This window comes from Thermobia domestica, chromosome 7, assembly GCF_964235325.1.
Source record: "Thermobia domestica chromosome 7, izTheDome1.hap1.1, whole genome shotgun sequence".
Taxonomy (NCBI): domain Eukaryota; kingdom Metazoa; phylum Arthropoda; class Insecta; order Zygentoma; family Lepismatidae; genus Thermobia; species Thermobia domestica.
The window spans coordinates 127,406,634-127,425,337 of NC_137460.1; positions in this window are offsets into that span (position 1 = coordinate 127,406,634).

Genomic DNA, 18,704 nt, shown 5'->3' on the forward strand with positions numbered 1-18,704 from the left:
AAGTCTAAAGATGCTCAGTGAAGACGTACGAACTGGTCGAGCGGTTTGGGTCAATAGTCTATCAATCATATGTTTATGTGTTCAAACCCTGTGGGAAGTATTCTTTTTTTCGTTTTTTTCCTTAAAAGTGTGTTCCTATTTTCATCAGAAGACTGAAAACATTTCTTTGAATAAATCTTTGGCAACTACTTTTCTCTCAAATTCGATTAGAAGGGAACATTATATCCATTTCAAATCTAAAATCCAAAACGAAAAAAAAATATTAAGTATGTTTAATATGTCATTATTATCCTCTGATTTGTAATGAAAAACTAATTATAAGCATTGATGATTTCAGAAGATATCCCGGGTAATGGTCAATATATGAAAGAGAGGAAATTGATAGAACATTATTAGTCCACTTTGAGCATGATCGAAGATATGGCCACTGATCAGATCGCCTCCAATCATGTCATATTTCAATGAAACTAAAGATAACTTACTCACAGCTATGAATATTGGTCTTTTCATCGGAAGAACCTTATCATTAAACTGACGTATATACTTGCTAAAATTTAGACCAGCCAAATATAGTGATTGGCGATAAGCTGGAGTTCGCCCAAGACCACAACTGGAAGGAAGACTTGTGGTTTATGAATCACTAATAAATGTGACTGGATTCTGAATTCCATAACTTTGTCGGGAAGGAGATAAATTTTGACACTAACAGAAACACGTGATGTCTTATTTAATTCACTGGTTGATAGAAATAGGTTTCCGGACTTTGATCGGGAAAAAATAAATGTTCTAGTGGATCCGTCGAACCTCTCCTTTAACACAGATTTACAAATAGTAGCTGCAAAAGTTGCAACAGTAATATAAAGGGAGAAAGGGCGCTTTGCTTTAAGCAACGCTTGGCATCAGCTGCAGCGATCTTCTAACAATCATTAGTTCTCAAATACGTTTCTCATTTTAAAAAGGCATTGGACCCAAGAAGAAGCAGAATTCTCGCATTTACAGTGCGCACAAAAGAGCATACTCGTTGTAAAGTGCTCCACACCATTACCATCTTGCCAGCAATTCGCACAAAGCGCAGGGGACTGGAAATATACGGTAGACCCTTATTCGACAACAATCAACCTTTTCATACTCCGGAAGTCTCGGTCAACTGAAAGTAAGAATTAATAAAAGAATTGTAACGAGTTCACATGATTAAACCGAAGAATTAGAACTGAATGCAAACCTGCAGAACCGCAAAATAGTAAAGAATTTGAAAACAAATATATAAATAAAATAAACCCCATCATCCCAGAGGACAATAAAATGTGTTGAGTTCTGTAGTTTCAGTTGTTATTTGGCTTTATGTTTTAATTGTTTTTTTTTTTTTGTATTTACTATATTTTCTAAATTTTGCACCCCGGGAAAGAAACATGGGACGTAAGTAATGTGTGCATATGTATTCCGTACAGAAGACAAGATTCAAAGATCACGTAATTTTCAACACTCCCACCAATCATCCGCGAGTCCGGTATTGGTATTCGAAGGTGAGATGGTATGCAATAACATAAAGATTAGTCCATCTTTTTCCCTTGTGTTTTGAATTATTTTGGAAAATAGATAATTTTCGACTTATTCTTGCTGAATTAATGTAATTTCTTTCTGCTGAACTTCCATTGGCTAATTTCGATACTGAAACGAAACGGGTGGCAAATATATAAACTTTACCAATAACAAAATAAGCAAGTGTCTCGTTTTCGAGTCGGAAAGCTTATATAAGTTAAGAGTCACACATGAATGAGAAATGAGGCCACCATTTCAGCTTCTGCCGTTCTACGACGACGAAGGTTTGCTCCATGGAGGGCTTTCTTTAAATATAATGTTTCGTGCCAACCGTCTCTTGATTAACGTTCAGAAGAAGTACGGTACAGAATGCATCACGGTCAGAAAATCGTCATCCTGATAAAAAATAAAAAGTCAGAATTCCTTACAGTGTTACATTTATGAACATCCTATAATGCAAAACAAATAAGGAAATTATATTGTCCAAAGTTATATACATTATAAGTAGCAGGAGGCCAGCTATGTGTTCTCGTCTTGCCGCAAGCCCTTCACACACAACGATATATTTTCTATCTAAAGGGGAAAGACTTTCAAACACAAGAACTCGTGCATATTATTTCGTAATATTAGATCTTAGTTGAGATTGTGAAGTGTGTCTTGAGTTCAGTCTCTACAATTGAGATTATGAAAACTAGATGCACGGAAGGGAAATATCATTAGTTAAAATAGTGAGAGAGTCTGCAGTTACTACTTGTGTGAAAGGATTTAAATTCAAAGCGGCTATGAGAATAGTGATGCGCAATTTAACGTAAATCAAGACAAGACTAACTGTGTTGTAAAGTATATGGAATTGAAAAATATATATTTTGTGATCCGGTTCACGTACCTTTCTTATATACGTTTACAATTTAAAGGAAAATAAAATTTTATTCTAAGAAACTTAACTTAAACGTATCTGTTACCGATACAAAGTCAATAGAGACTTCTCTTTTGTTTTTAAGTATGGGCATTGCAATTCGGTATATGTCTTGTAGTAGAACGTATAGGTTTCAATAAGTGCCAACGTTTTTTTTTCATGTAACTGCTGAATCCAAACATAAAATACTTAAGTTTATACTACTAATATATATGAGTAATGTTTAAAGTAATATTTAGGTAAACGATAATGCGAATAAGGCAAATTCTTTACCGAAAAATATGAGACTAAATGTAATGTTCAAAGAGGAACACAATGTTCTACTGGGGTAGTCCAACAAAGAATCATAAGAAACATGTCATCTACAGTTCAAGATAATTATTAAAATCAGTAACATTTACTTCACCAAAGTCAACTTGTAAAAAGCGTGTGTGTAAGGATTACGTACTTTTTAATTATTTAATACCTATTGTTGTTGATGATAATTCGCTTGTTTACTAAGGATAAAAAGGAGGATATATATAACTAAGTACACGTTATTATTAGCATAAAGTGAATTCGTTGAGTCTGGAAACTCATATTTCAAAAACGATCTCATGTGTTTCGGATCTCTGCCATAAATTCCCAGATGCAATTCTCTGTGGGCTTTAAGAAACCTCAAAACTTGAGATATAGGGTCATGTTTCATACAGCATTGCTGCTGAAAGTTACAAATTGAACGAAGATAAACATATTAATAATAATATATTTAGTGGGCGATTAATATAATTCGTAACGAGGTGAAATGAAACAGAAATTCATAATTTATTGTGCTTAATCACACATACACATACATGCAAGTATGCGTGCTTAGTTCACTCCCAATAAATAAATGACTATCTTAAAAGCAGAAGAGAAGAGGAAATTGAACTTGACACCAATAAAAATGCTGACGTCAACATTTTTAATATCGTATCCTGTCTTGGTTTCCTATTCTCCTTTTTTTTTTCTGTCGCATCATGTGACATCATTGCTTGACATATATTATTAGCTTTGAAGTAATAAAGGAATTTTTTGTTGATCTTGGATTAGAGGGAAGTATTGGATCACTAAGTACCTCTTCTGATATAATAGAAAACCTAGATTTGATTTCGGACAATGTTTAGTTCTCAGTCTAGTTATCATTCAATAGACCTCGTTTGGTAGGTGTCATTGGTTCTCTTCTAGCTTGAGTAGAGAAACTCTGTTTCCTTTAGCTAATTTCGTACCTTGTTTAATATGATAAGAAAAGCACGGTTAATTATTTGGCAATGTATGACCCCTGACGTGCACTCCCTCTTCTGTCCAAGTATATTGCGTTGGTATGCCTTGATTCCGTGTAAGATAGCCCTTTTTCGCAACTATGTTTTATCTAGTACAAAAGTGACTGGTTACTTTTTGATAGCCATTGACGTTCTATCAAGTTCCATAATTTTTTCAAGACTGAGAAGAGTTTCAACTGCTTGCGCGATCAAAATGAAAGCAATACTCCCAAAGGTACCCAGAGTCAAGCTGGCAGTAAGACTCGGATATAACTCGGCGCACAATGCAATAGAATGGTCTAACAGGCTTAAATTTGCATTAGGATCTCTTGCATGAGTTAAAAATCCAAAATAAAACAGAAAATTCCAAATAATAATCAAACCCAGAATGATATTATATATATAGGGTGTCCATAAAATCCGTTCCCACCCCGTGTATCTTTGAATCGGCTGCGAATATGAGAAAACGCAAAAACCCGTCCATCACTCTATTAAGTTACATGAATTTTGAGCTATGAAAGGTCCACCTCAGAGACTCCCATTAGGGGTACGTGGGATCAATTTGAAAATTTTAAACAGCAAAGGGGGTCAAGTAATATATCTTTGGAAATGACTCGACAGGCGAAATATTTTCCCGAAAGTTTTAAATTCCTATGTTGACACCATCCAAAATGGTGTGGGTTTAGATTTCGTGTGCATAAAGTCCGTTGTCACCTAGTATATATTCGAGTCGACTACGAATACGAGAAAATGAAAAACAGATGTCCATCACTATTTTAAGGGATTGCATTTTGTAGTATAAAGTCCAACGCAGACACCGCTATATAAGGGTAGGTTGGGTCAACTTGAAAATTTTGAATGGCAGAGCGAGTCGAATAATATACCGTTGGAAGGGACTATACAAGAAACTATTTTGCCGAAAGTTTTAAGTCCCTATGTTGACCCCAACCAAAATGACGGAGGTTCACATGTCGTGCCCACAAAGTCCGTTGTCACACTTGTATTTCCGAAACAACTGAGAATATGATAAAATGCAAAAACACGACCCATTTTAACCTTATTTGGGGGTGTCCGAGGTGAAACCATTTATAACTCAAAATTGAATCCCCTTAAAATAGTGTTGGACATGGATGGGTTCAACTTAAGGACTTGAAACTTTTGGCAAAACGTTTCTGTTCTCGAGATATTTCCACCGATATTTCCACCGATATTTGGCAAAACGTTTCTGTTCTCGAGATATTACTTAGACCCTTTTGTCATTTAAAATGTTCAAGTTGTGCCCACGTACCTGTATGGGATGGTCTTGAGCGGACCTTTCATAGCTCAAAACTCACACCCCTCAAAATAATGATGGACGTGTTATTGCGTTTTCTCTTATGCGCAGTCGTTTCGACGATACACGGAGCGGCAACAGACTTTATGGACACCCTGTATATATATAAAAAAGAAAAGAAATCAAATCTATTCTCTTTATTACAAGTATTATAACTTCGAATACCGTGTGCGTGGGTTTCCTCGGGGTTCTCCCGCTTCCTTCCACTTTCTTCATTCCACCGTTTCATTCAGTTTTCATCTTCACGGTCTCGTTTAGTCTAGCCGACATATTAGTGTTACGTAAAACTCAAAAAATCATTTCATTTCCTCAACCTGATTAAGAAATTTTCAAATAATTTATTAACAAATCTCGATAGTTCAAATATCAATTATACTGTCAAACACTTACTAGATGGTAGCTATTAAAATTTTCGAGTCACGTCAATGTATAACTAACAATTTTGAATGTTATTCTATTATTAATTCTACCTTCTTTTGTTCACATCAATAAAAGTGCAAATTATCGAAGAATGTGTGCCATTATATTACACACAAATAAAAACTTTTTCCTAAATGAATTCAACAGACAAGTTATCTATGGCTACTAAGGGACACAACCAGTCGAAAGTTATCCACCTCAAAACGAAGGTGCACATTTTTACAAGCCAGCCATTGTCCTGTAAAGAAGGCGTTACTGAACAATGCAACAGTTGCCGATCTCATAAGAAGTTACTTTCTAGAAGGACTGAAACAGTCTTATTAAAGTAAATGTAAGAGCCGAATAATTGCAAAAGGAGTCTAAAGCTAAAAACATTGAACAAGTAACCCAATTAAATAATAATCAAATACAGGGAAACAGAAATGACAAAAAATGCTAGCAAAGTTAAAAGGATAACAATAATTCAATCTTAAGCAAAGTTTCGACTTTTAAATATCTATATCGAAAGCAAATTTTAACAAGTTTCCGTTTTATATCTGAAAGCAAAATGTTAATTACGTACAAAATACGAAGTAATTTTGGCATTAATGCAAAGATAATATACTGCTCGTAATTTTAATTTCAATCGTTTCTAACCACTTGTCATGCCTTTTGGCCCAAATTAATTACAAAATGTTCTACTTCTACACTTACCCTCAACACAGCAGGTTACTGCCAATCCCAGCAAGCCTACCCTCTCGCAAGGATGAAATCAGGGATGAGATAATATTTTCTACACTAGCAACTTTTGGTGCAAATACAGTACTCAGACCTAACACATTTAAGTAATAATCGCAATTATTTCATCAAATGACTAAATATATCTAAAGTACAATCTGTCTGTCAACAAGTATTTTCCGCAATTTCTGCTCCACTAAATTCACTAAGTTCAAGAAACCAACGATGATGACCGATCAAAACCAGCAGCTGATAGCAGATAGCCAGTCGCTGAGACGAAACCACTACCGACATTCACAAGCTGTAACGTCACTTTGACTTGAATCATATACAATACTCCAAATCTCTTTACGTCTTTCTTTTCTTATAAAAAAGGAAGACAAAGAAAGATTTAGTAAATAAATTTTAATAAATCGGAAATACAATCTGAGAGAAGGAGAGGAAGTCTTATGAAGACACAATTATTGTGTTGAAACAGTTACGTGATTGTATTTTTTACATATTATCACATAGTCTTGCACAGTGTATTATTGTGTTTTAGTACAGTATGAGAACAATGTCTGATAGAATAGCAAATCTTGTATAAGTCCCATTTTTGTTCAGTTGTGAGTGATTATTTAAACGTATCTTTTCTGTTTCTAGTATCGTGTTGAAAACTTCTTTCTGGCTGAGGGGGAGGGCCAAGATTTCTGGTTGGGGTTCTTACAGAACAAAATAACATATAATATTGACTTGATTTCGTATTAATAATTGTTGATTTTTCAATTCTGAGGGGTTAGATTAGTACGTACCTCTTGTGATATAATAGATGGGAGCTTTCGGTACTCAGTGACTTCTGATGAATGCCCATTTAGATGAGCAAAAATAATACTTTTCCAAAGGAAGAAAAGACGTATATAGGCAGCATTTTGGTCCACAACGTACCTCGTATAATATAATAAAAGGATTTTCTTTCAAATCAATGGCCTCTGCTGATTTTGCGTTTAGAATGTTGAAGGGTTGAGTTTAATGTCACTTGGTTGAATGTTTACGCTTGATACCATTGGGTGTCACGGTGAAGATGTGTGGTTTTATAAATACAGAATTTGTGGCTGTATAATCTAAAGACCATGTAGCAATAAATGATTATTTTTCGTGTATTAAATCATTTTCAAAGGCTGTTCATTGGCATTAAGGAGATAGATTCGTTTGTGTATATCAATAACCGTAGACAAAAGTTTTGATGTGAATGTGCTAAAGACATTCAAGTGATTGCTCGCCTTTGGTCATGTCGTTTTTACACTGATCAGATTGCGAAAAGTTAAGGTTTACGTACTCTGTTCTGATGGGATAAAAAAAAGTTCCATCTTTTGTTCTGACTTGAACTATTTATCGATATTTAATGAACTAAAATTATGACGATGACGAACATTAAGACTGGATTTGAAAGAGATGTTAAATACCTACAGACCAGTGATTTCTTTGAAGGGTGTAGTATGAAAATAATTTTATTATATACGGAAATTAGAAAAATGAAATGAAGATTTTTAGCGTTCGGACTTCATCCCATTTTGAGTAAAGGAACGAGTCATTAATAAACGATTATGATACTTAATACTTTTAGTTTCACCTCATCGGAAATTGAACATAGAAATATGTGCTATTCTAATCCTTAGTTTAACATTCCACGATTATGGTCGTTAGGCTAAAAGTTTTAGTTTTACGTACCATCTTTATACCTTCTGATTCAAGGGAAACTATTAATTGATGAAATAAATTATTTTTTGCTTCATTGGTGAGATTCGAGCCGAGAATCTTTAAGTTCATGTTCAGCTTCTTGCGAAGTTTTGGTAATATACGTTAAGGCATCAAACATATTCGAGATGGTCAGCCTAGCAGAGGGTCATATACGTTAAGGCATCAAACATATTCGAGATGTGTCTCTATTAATTTTAGTGCTTTTCTTTTTGTTTAGTGTGTAACACTCGTACATTGAGGGTAAAGTCTGAGAATGAATGAAGTAGAATAATGAAGAACGTGAAAGAAAAGAAAATATTACGGAAGAAAGCTAAATTAACTCTTTCTTGTTTGGGGGTCTAATTTATCTAGGGGGACGGTAGTTCAATAGTAGATTGTTCACCGATATTTTTGGGCCTCTTTCCAATTTAGAGAAAATAAATTGGATTCCTACTATGAGTTCACACAATATGTACGGTAAGTGAATTTGAACATTTGAAGGTACGGTAGCTCAGAGGTAAAGTGCTTGCATTAAATATGTCTCGTAACACCTTGGTATTGTGCCGGTGCTGTGCCTTTAGGTGTAGCTCAAAATACTTATTAAATTAACGCAACCAAATGGGGATGAAACTGATGCACAACACGGTACTTAACTGTAAAATTATGTGTGAATTTAAATAAAATTCAAATTTTTCTATTTTGAAAATTACTAGTTAAGAAAAAGGTAAGAGAAAGAGAAAGGTTTTAATCAACATAAAGGAATGAGCTGGAGTCGTCCTGGTCATCTGAAAGGATGAATGTCCTTCTCTGCAGTAGCCTGGATAAACTTGATTCAGTCAACATCTGGATCTCTATCCTATTGATCTGGAAAGGGCGTCTAGTTTTCTCTTGATGATGCGCCTTTTACGATAATGTTCTTCTACACCTTGATCCCAATAACCTTATATAAAGCTCAATGTATCTGCGGTGATAAACCAACAGAATGGTATTCTTGAGACACGGAGGTGGTTGTTCTCTCATCGTGTGATCCGCTTCTCTCGTCGATCCTGCATCTATCCAAACCGTGTGTCGAATACTCAACTGTTAATCAGTCCTCCGTGGTTTTGCTTAGTTACAAAATGACGAGTCCGGTGTACAATGAATTGGGAAGCATCAGGCTGTGTGGAAAGATATGCGGAAAGGCAACAAGGAAATTAGTAATATTTATTAACAAATTGAAAAGTAACAATTGAAAAAAATACATGCTCATTCAAACTGTCTGGCAGTGTACAGCATTAATAAAAGTTTTCTTCCGTTTGATTTTAAAGAGTTCATAGCTCTGTCGTTGGTAAATGTAATTTAATAAAATAATTGAATTAAGCGAATTAAGTTAAGAGTTTACACAATTATCACATGTTCACATCTAATACACAACTACTTAACAGAATTAAATACACCTGCTTGTATTACCAAGAACTCTATGAAGAAAAACTTTTGTCGTAAGCTATCTATTCTTGATCTACGTGTGTATCGTTACCTACAATACTCAGTAACTTTGTTCATTATTACTAACAGCTTTGCCGCATAAGAAATATGTTTCTTAAATTCATTTAGTAAAGTAATTATTTCTCATTTCACGGATTCCTTACTTAAAACAATAAAATCCTCAACAGGAAACGAGTATTAAGGCCTTCCATTTTTTGATAATGTTTGGAGATGTCCCGTCTCGTTTTAAGTCACAAAAATATCTTATTTTACTTTGATGAATGTAGATTTTCGTCCACTTTCCAATTCTTAAAAACTTGTGTAAACAGCTTCTCTAGCATAGACTCTTTAGAATTTTTTTCTAGTCTCAACGTCATTCTCGGATTCTTAACTGAGAAAAAGATTTGTCGTGGTTTTATTAGCCTTTCAGAAGTCACGTATTTTTTTTATTTCGTGAAGAATTTTCTGTCTCCAACCCTTGTGTAAAGCGAAACAAAATTAGATGGCAACTAAAGTTTTCTCGTCTAGTATTATAACTTCTCTTAGTCTCGTTTCGTTTCTACTCAATAGTAGCTAGCTCTTATTAACACGAGAGAATGGAATAAACTTAAGGCGAAAATGCTCTCTCCGAAAACTGAAACGAGACGATGCTTCTAAAAATTGTATTTTAATAAAAGTACGGAAATCAGATAAAAGTACCTTTATACAATGCAGACAAGACGAAGAAGCTAATAATTCATTTTATCTCAATTATAACTTTTGTTTATTGAAATGAAAATGAGTAACACATTTAAGAAAATATTGTACGAGGGTTTAAATTACTCTACGTGCGATTTTAACTACAGTCTTAATTTATCATAAGAGTGAATTTTGTTGTATAAACGGTACGTAAAACATTAGGACTCGTGTCGTTTTCGTTCCTAACGAATTCTATTACCTATCCATTATTTGTAATATACATTTGTCGTATGGTTAGATACATTCATAAAAGTCTCGTTTAGTTTTGATTAAAACTATCCGTCCCACGTAGATTCACTTGTCGGGTTTCCAAGGATTACCAGTTTGAGTGAAGGCGAGAAACGATTTACATATTTTTAACGAGAGGAAAAATATTTCTCCTTACAATGCAAATAATGTGAGACTTTAAGATGAGTTACGAATGATACTATGGATGTCGTATATAGTCTTTTTTCTTCTCATCTCTTAACATTATATCTTAACTTTACGCTAATCAATTTTGTATAAGTGTTAGATATCAGTTTTATTGCTGACTATCTTCAGTGGATTCTGTGAGAAATCATTCTGAAACGTTGCAAGAAAAAGCTTTTCCGTTTTAAGACAAGACAGATTTGTAGACAAATTAGCGTGAAAACGAGAGAAGTTTATTTTTACATTATCCCATCACGTGACCAATACAACATTTAGAGTCGGATTAGGAAACGATTTGCATATTTGAGAGAAAAACGTCTTTAAAAAACGCACACAAAGTATACTTGTACAAACAATATAAGTAGACGTGAAAATCATATTTGTAGTCTCGTTTCAACACATGAGCCACACTATTCCGTATTAGTACAGTATTCAACGGTGAAAAACTGTTAAGCCTTTGTTTTGATGTCTTCTATATTTAAATTATATTCATGGGAAACTTTTTCTACGCGAAACAATGAAAACTCACCAGTTTTGAGACGAGACGAGAAATAATCCTCTAAGAATCCACACAAAGCAAGACTTATTTAGTGACTATCATAATAAATCATTTTGAGCCTTTACCAGAAAGCTTTCTAGCTTAAGACAAGATAAAAAATCTTCAATGCAATGAGGCGAGAAGGGTTAGAAAAATATAAGTCAAAACCCTTACATTTGTTTTCAATCAACCAATATTATAAAGCCAGTAAAACTCTTTTTCATTCACACGTTAAACAATGACGAAGTCGGATTTGTTGATTAATACCTTTAGTGGTTTTCACGAGAAACTCTTTCAAGAAGCAATGAAAGATTTTCAGATTCAACAAGAGGGAAGCTTGATATTTGTAAGAGTTCACGTTGAAAATCGAAACGAGATAAACATTACTTTTATAGACTGCAGACAAGATTATACTTCTGGAAAACAGTATGTCAAATTCTTACTTCTCTTCTCGCCACGTTAGTGTAATTACTGTGGAATGTTAAATTCCAAACTTATTTTAATAATAGATAAGTTCAGGTTATCAATATGAAACCAGGAACAAATATTTAGGAAGAAAACGCTCAACAGAAATTAAAATGAGACGATGTATGACGTTAAGTCACAAATCCATTTGATGTTACTTATAAATTTTGTTAATTAAGATGGTTTGAAAGTAAGGAGAAGTACTTATTCGTATCATCCCGTGAGTGGCTTTCGTTCTCTATCACTGAGATAACACGATTTGCCATCCCTTGGTGATTACCAATACGAAGTCTCCTTTTTGCTGTTCCGCAGTTTAGTCCTTCGAATATTGTAGTGAGTTCCATTGTTTATTTCAAACTTCGAATGAAAAGGCAGCTTTCTCAGCTGTTCAGTGCTAGCAACTAATTCCATCAATAGCAAATTACAGATATAACAAATTTGTACATGTAACATAACACGGAATGATAGAGTCATAATCATTCTGGACTGGGAACATTGTACCTGGGAAAGAGCCAAACGATATAAGACCTTCGTTTATACTTCGTTTATAATGGGTAAACTTGCTATAACGTTTCGTGTTTATAAAATCCGGTTTACATCAAAGTTTCAATTGGAGGGTCGAACACTTAGAGTATTGGATAAAGGTAAGTGTATTCTATATGAGTAATGTTTTGAGTGGGAAAAAATTCAACTTTCTCAAAATAAATCGTTTTAATAGTTCTTATGAGTAACATGAAATTGATCTTGTTGCATGTACTAGTTGATGTAAAATTGTTACTGCATTTTCGTGATACCAGTCTGTTGTATTATTTTCATTTAACGAATACTGTATGGGTATCCGTTGAGTTCTGCTTGTAACGTAGGTTACTTGTACGAAATCTACATTTCGTAATTTGGGAAATTTTTAATTGTTCATTTTCTAACTGAAAATTCTATCACGAATTAAAGAATAATTATAATCAATTTTATGAACAAAAGACAATTCGCACTCAATATGGTATCTCATTATCTGGATTGTTTCGATTTATTTAATCAAAGATTTTATAATAAAGCTCTTCAAGTCATCTGGAATGTCCTATTGGATTAAATTGATGTTTGCATGTTCTTGTTCAAGATTCTCCTTGATATTAAATTTTTGTCAACAAGCTTTTATTCAATTTCAGGAATATAATTATTATCGCAATACCTTTTGAGACAATGTAAATTATAATTCAAATTTTAGAAGGAAGTGTAGATACTATCGACATACGATTGAGGTTCGTATTTCCATCCTATTATTTGGAATTTTTGACCTTAATGCGATACAAAACCAACATATCTGTCCTTATTATAACGATAAATTTCGAGGAATTTTTAAAACTCGCCTAACGCTGATGCTACAGAATTCTAATTTATTTAGGTAGTAGGTAAATAACAATACCCACGGAAGCTAAACGAAGCTGACAATGTAATGCACGATAGTCCTGAAATGACGACGTTGGATAGAACTGGACAACCAAGAGAGAAAGTCAATTCCTGCAATGGCCGTCCGCCAGGATACCTTCTTGACGGGAACTGGCATGAATACACGAAACATGGGCGCCGAAACGAACGCTCTATAACTGAGAGTTCGTGTTTCCGAAGATACTTGACATTTTACTTCCACACAAGTGTACAGATAAGGAACAAGAGATCATAAAGGTATCTCATAGTAGATTTTGCGAGTAATCGTAATCTTTCTTAGTAATATAATACCAATAAACACACTAAGCAATTTGTCACTTTTTCCGTTGTTAATATTACCTGTTTGCTTTCCCTCTGTGATCCTAAGAGATAATGCACGGAAAGATACTAGACATTGGTCTCGTCTGATAAAAGTCTGTATCTTACCTCCTCGTGAGAAGTATATTGGACATGAATCTGTGAGTTGTATTTAAATTACTATTATATTGGTAGAATAGAATCTGCTTTTACTTCCCGATGTCTCTAAAATATTTGCAAAGGCTTGGGAAAGGTAGCACTTCAAAAGTAAACTATTTGTAAACGTTTCATCTCTCGAAAATCCAACAGGGAATTAAATCGTTGTTGGCAAAGGAAATTTTCAATATCTGATTAGAAATTCGTCGTTGTTTACCCAAGTGTTAAGAGAAATTGGCCTGAAACCTTAAGCGTCAAAAGTGAGCCTCCCAGCACTTAGTCACTCTGCCTGAAATTCCGTGATGTTTGATCATACAATTTCAATCTCTGCTTTTCAAACAAAAAGTAGGTTTTATAGTAGATAAGGTGGTGGTCATAATCGTACCACAGGGACCCAGGGGTACCGCCCATGTCATCTTCACAGTTAGGTAGTAAATTTCGATTGCTTGGAAGAATATCCGTGTATGCATTAAAAAGTACAGTAAGATAGTGGTAACCCACATGGAGAGCACTATCAAAGATATCAAAGGTATTTTATTATCTTTTGGAGGGAATTATCTCCGAGAACTATCGTTGAAATCATCGAATGGGTCGTAGAGCAACGTATAACCAAACACGTACATTATTTTATGGGTAACTTCCATTTATAAACCAAAAACGAGAGCAATGTGAAATGCTAATCTAGTTACTCTCTTTCATACAATTAATAACTTTCGTTCTCTGTGAAGATTCGATGACTCTTTATTCGATGACTGTCCTGAGCCTCTCTATTTGTAAACGTTGAATTTCTAAACTGCTTGTTGTTTACCTATATGTAGTTCCTTATTTTTATGTTAACGATAACATCCTTCGAATATCTATGGATGCTGCGGGAAACTTCGACAATTTAATGTTTAATAATCATGAAATGTCAGGAAACGTGAGCACAAAGAAAACATGAACATCATTAGAGAATATCTATCCATACAATATTTAGTACTAGAGAATCTAGTTGGCGCGAGCTGGCATGTAAACAGGAAACATGCGTCAAATGAGCACTGTTCTACTTCGTTTGCATTTTCTTCGTTCTATCCTGCACAATAATTGAGTAAATTAATTTTAGCTATTATTATAATTTAAATTTACCTTCATTAAAGGTAATATAACTTCATCTCTACAAACGCTTATCATCTCAATGGAATGCACACACACTTAATAATCATTTACGTTTTGACACTAAATTACAGACATACGATTTCCTTTCGAAAACAATTGAGATAAAGTCACATTTCACAACTGTACGCAGTGTTTTGTTCGGTCGATGCATCATTTCATTTACTTATTGTGTGAGAGATGAGATATTTTAAACCCTTGTAAAACAGTACACATTCTCTTTCTCTCCTTTTTCTTGGTCTATCTGTCTCTATGTGTGAAATGCATCTACTGTCTTTGTATCAAAAGTGAGTTTCATAACATGCCAGATTAGTCTTACGTAATAATTAAAACCTAGATATATGTGTAATTCAACAATCGATTACACTATGTAATAGTCATTTTCTAACTGCGGTTCCAGTATCTGTTCTTTACTAATTCCGATGCGCTGAATCCAAATTCGTAACGCAAAATTTTCCAGCACGTACCATTTTCGAGTTGCGCGTGACATCACTGCCGGTGCTACGTTGCGGCAGAAAAAAATCAATTTATATTGCTGGCAACACTGCTGAACTAAAGAAAAAGAAAAAAAAAGTATATATCAGTGGGCCAGATCTTTACACGTGATAAATAAACAGGTGGAAGTTTGTTGTTGTGTTATTTGTCTTTTATCGTGATGGAAGTATAGTTGCTGCAGTTCATCCGCTTTACATAGTTATATTGGACAGCGTGTTGTGAATAGAACATTTTATTTATGTGGTTTGGTTAACAATATAGTCAAGTTGGAACTCAATTGCCACAGCAAGGAACCGTAAACTCGGTTATGTTACAAATCCAAATAACAGATGAAGCAAATTTCGCAAGTCATACCAACAGGATACAAAGCATACTTTGATTATCCCCTAGGCGAACAAGATAAATCATGGGCACCTCATGTGTGTTGTGTATCGTGTGTGGTAACACTAACTGAGTGGATGAAAGGAAAGAAGCGAGCAATGAAGTTCGGAGTGTCCATGATTGGGCGCGAACCGAAGTACCACACAACGCATTGTTACTTTTGTCTGACTAGTGTTTCTGTTTATTCCAGTAAAAATAAACATTCTATTGTGTATGCGGACGTGATGTCAGCAATGAAACCTCTACCGAAATGGCCGGATTTGCCAATCCCCTCGGCACCATCAAGCACAGTGACTGAAAGTGAGGATTGTAGCAACAAAGGTGAGTTATTCTTTATCAGAATGGGAATTTGAAAATGACCAGTTGCCTCACCTCATTCAGAAACCTGAACATAATGACTTTGTGCGAAACCTAAATTTGATAAAAAAATGAGGCCCAGATACTTGGGTCTAGGCTACAACAGTGCCATATTTTAGCAACAGGCACGTCTATTTCACTGTACAGGGATCGAGAGCAGGAATTCGCAGTGTCCTGTCGGGTGGAGAATTCAATGTCTGTGTGTACTGATGTGAATGGACTGTTCCATACACTTGTAATTGAACACAATCCAATGCAATTGCGTCTTTTTATTCATGCCTCTAATTTGAGTTTAAAGCAGTACTTCTGCAAAACGGCAATCAGTGGCCATTCATATCCATTGCCCACGCACTAGGCATGAAAGAGTCGTATCAAACTATGAATGAAGTGCTGTATGCCATAAAATACAACTCTTTTAAGTGAAAAGTGTGTTGTGATCTTAAAGTTGTAGCCATCCTCCAGGAGCTGCAAGGAGGATACACAAAGTATAATTGTTTTCTGTGTTTGCGGAATATCCGATACACTGCAAACCACTATATACAAAGGGTTTGGCCTAGGCGTGAGCAATACACAGTTGGTGAGCAAAACATACAACATCTTCCACTGATTGATGTTAATCAAATCTTACTTCCCCCACTGTACATTAAACGTGGTTTAATGAGTACATTGGTGAAGGCTCTAGACAAGGAGAGCGTAACTTTCAAGTACTTAAAGGAAACATTTCCCAAGTTAAGTGAAGCAAAGGTTGCAGCAGGGATTTTTACCGGCCCTCAGATAATGAAATAACTTCATGACCCAGGTTTTGAAAATAAAATGAACAATTTTAAAGTCGCTGCATGGAATGCATTTTCTGCATTATGTGTCCGTTTCCTAAGGAAATACAGGAGTCTTCACTATGTACAGTTGGTCGATGATTTGATAGCAACCTATCAAGTTCTAGGCTCTCATGTCATTGAAGCTACATTTCCTTGATTGTCACTTGGATGTTTTCCCCCAAACTTGTGTGACGTGAGTGATGAACACGGAGAGCGATTTCACCAAGAAATGTCCCAAATGGAACGCCGTACCAAGGCAGATGAGATGCTTCAATGATGGGCGACTACTGTTGGTTTTGGGCAGGGATTCCGACACTAAATCAAACAAAAGAAGATCATCAGAGGTTTATTTCCAGCAGTTACAAGTAAGTGCCTCATAAAACTAGTTTCTCTAATGTGTCTTCGAAGAAAAGAATGATTTACTACTTTATTATTCCAATTCATGATGCGCTGTGTATAGTGAGCATATTTGGGATATGGAAATTGGCATATTCAGTAACTCAGAAATGTGACGTGGTAGAAAATTTCTGAATACACCATTGAATTTAGCGACCCGAGATTAGTAAAGAACTGATACTTTTATTCCAGTTACAAAAAAAGTTTCAATTTGTCGCCTAGTGTTATTCAAAGTAAACGACCATAATTCTGATTTCTAAATTTCGATAGGTACGGTTTAGATAATTTACCTAACTTTGCTTACCTGGTCTCTACAAGGCTATATGAGTCGTGGGCCTACAACGTTTTGTTGAAACAAGCGCAACCCTCCAGCATTTACTTCTCAAGTAACTCAGAAATTGCCTGGTTAAACCATGAGACAGTGCTATACTTTCAGAACTGAAGTATTATTGTGTCGTTTTAAAACTGGAAAGCGTTCTAAGTTTATATTCTAAAACGATTTCTCATTAAAACGATTGAAAATCACAATCTTAAAATCAAATATCTAACACTTTTACGCTCTTGATTAGTGTGGTAATACAAAATATTGTGCAAATATGATGGGATGAATTGAGACAAGAGCCGAAAAAGGACTTCATGTTTTGATCTTTACTTTTGAGTAGAAGTTTTTTTTTTTTTTTTTTTTTTTTTTTGTAAAACCATAGATAAGTGTTTCTCGCCTCTTCTCAAAAGGCAAAACATTCTTCTTCCGTCTTAAAATTATGTTACTATATGTTGATTTTAAAACAATATTTAACCGAGTCCCCGTGGCCCTAAAGTTCCTAATTTTTTGTTCAAAGAAAATGATTTTATGCAATAAGAAAATTTTACCAAAAAATACTATTAATACATAAAACATGAAATACATGGTTTTAATACACGCAATTAACTATTAAGAGCTTAACTAACTTTCATAACAACCATATTAACACACGAAAAACCTTCGTGTTGAGCCCAGCTCAGAACTCGCAAACTTTAAGAGAATATCACTTTTTCACATCGGGATGCAAAATGCATAACATTGGCTTTCCGAAGGCGGCGCTTACATTGCTGAATTCAAATGAACTAGAAACGATATGATTGCGAGCCTCTCTTCCTGCATTGTCTTGCCTTCGAATTAAGGATAAGATTTTAAATTTCAACTCAAAATGTAAAACGATCATTAAGAAACGAGATACCCCCATTAAGAGCCAAATTAAAGAAATTTAAGAAAGGTGCTAAGAAGCTATTTAATATTTTCTTTTGCAAATGCTGCGATAGATTAACCTGTAAGTGTGATAAATCAAATTAAATACCACGTTTGGAGTGGGAGCTCAAATTAGATCAGAGAAATCAGAGACAAATGACGAGTTGCAATGTAGATAAAGCAGAAACCCATCGGTTCAAAAGAAAGCATGACACACAGATCGATTATAATGCTGCGGTACCAATTACAAGAGGGTTACAATCGTTAGCTTCAATCCCGCATTTGGAAATACATTAAGCACTTCCAGCCCGATTTCAGACGTTGAAGAGTTCGCATGGAGCTATCGTTTAGAGAATAAAATATAAAGTAAACCTAAATAAACAATAGTGAGCCCTAAACAAATAAGTACCGCAAAAGATTTAACAGGTATCTCGAATAGGTCGGCTGCTA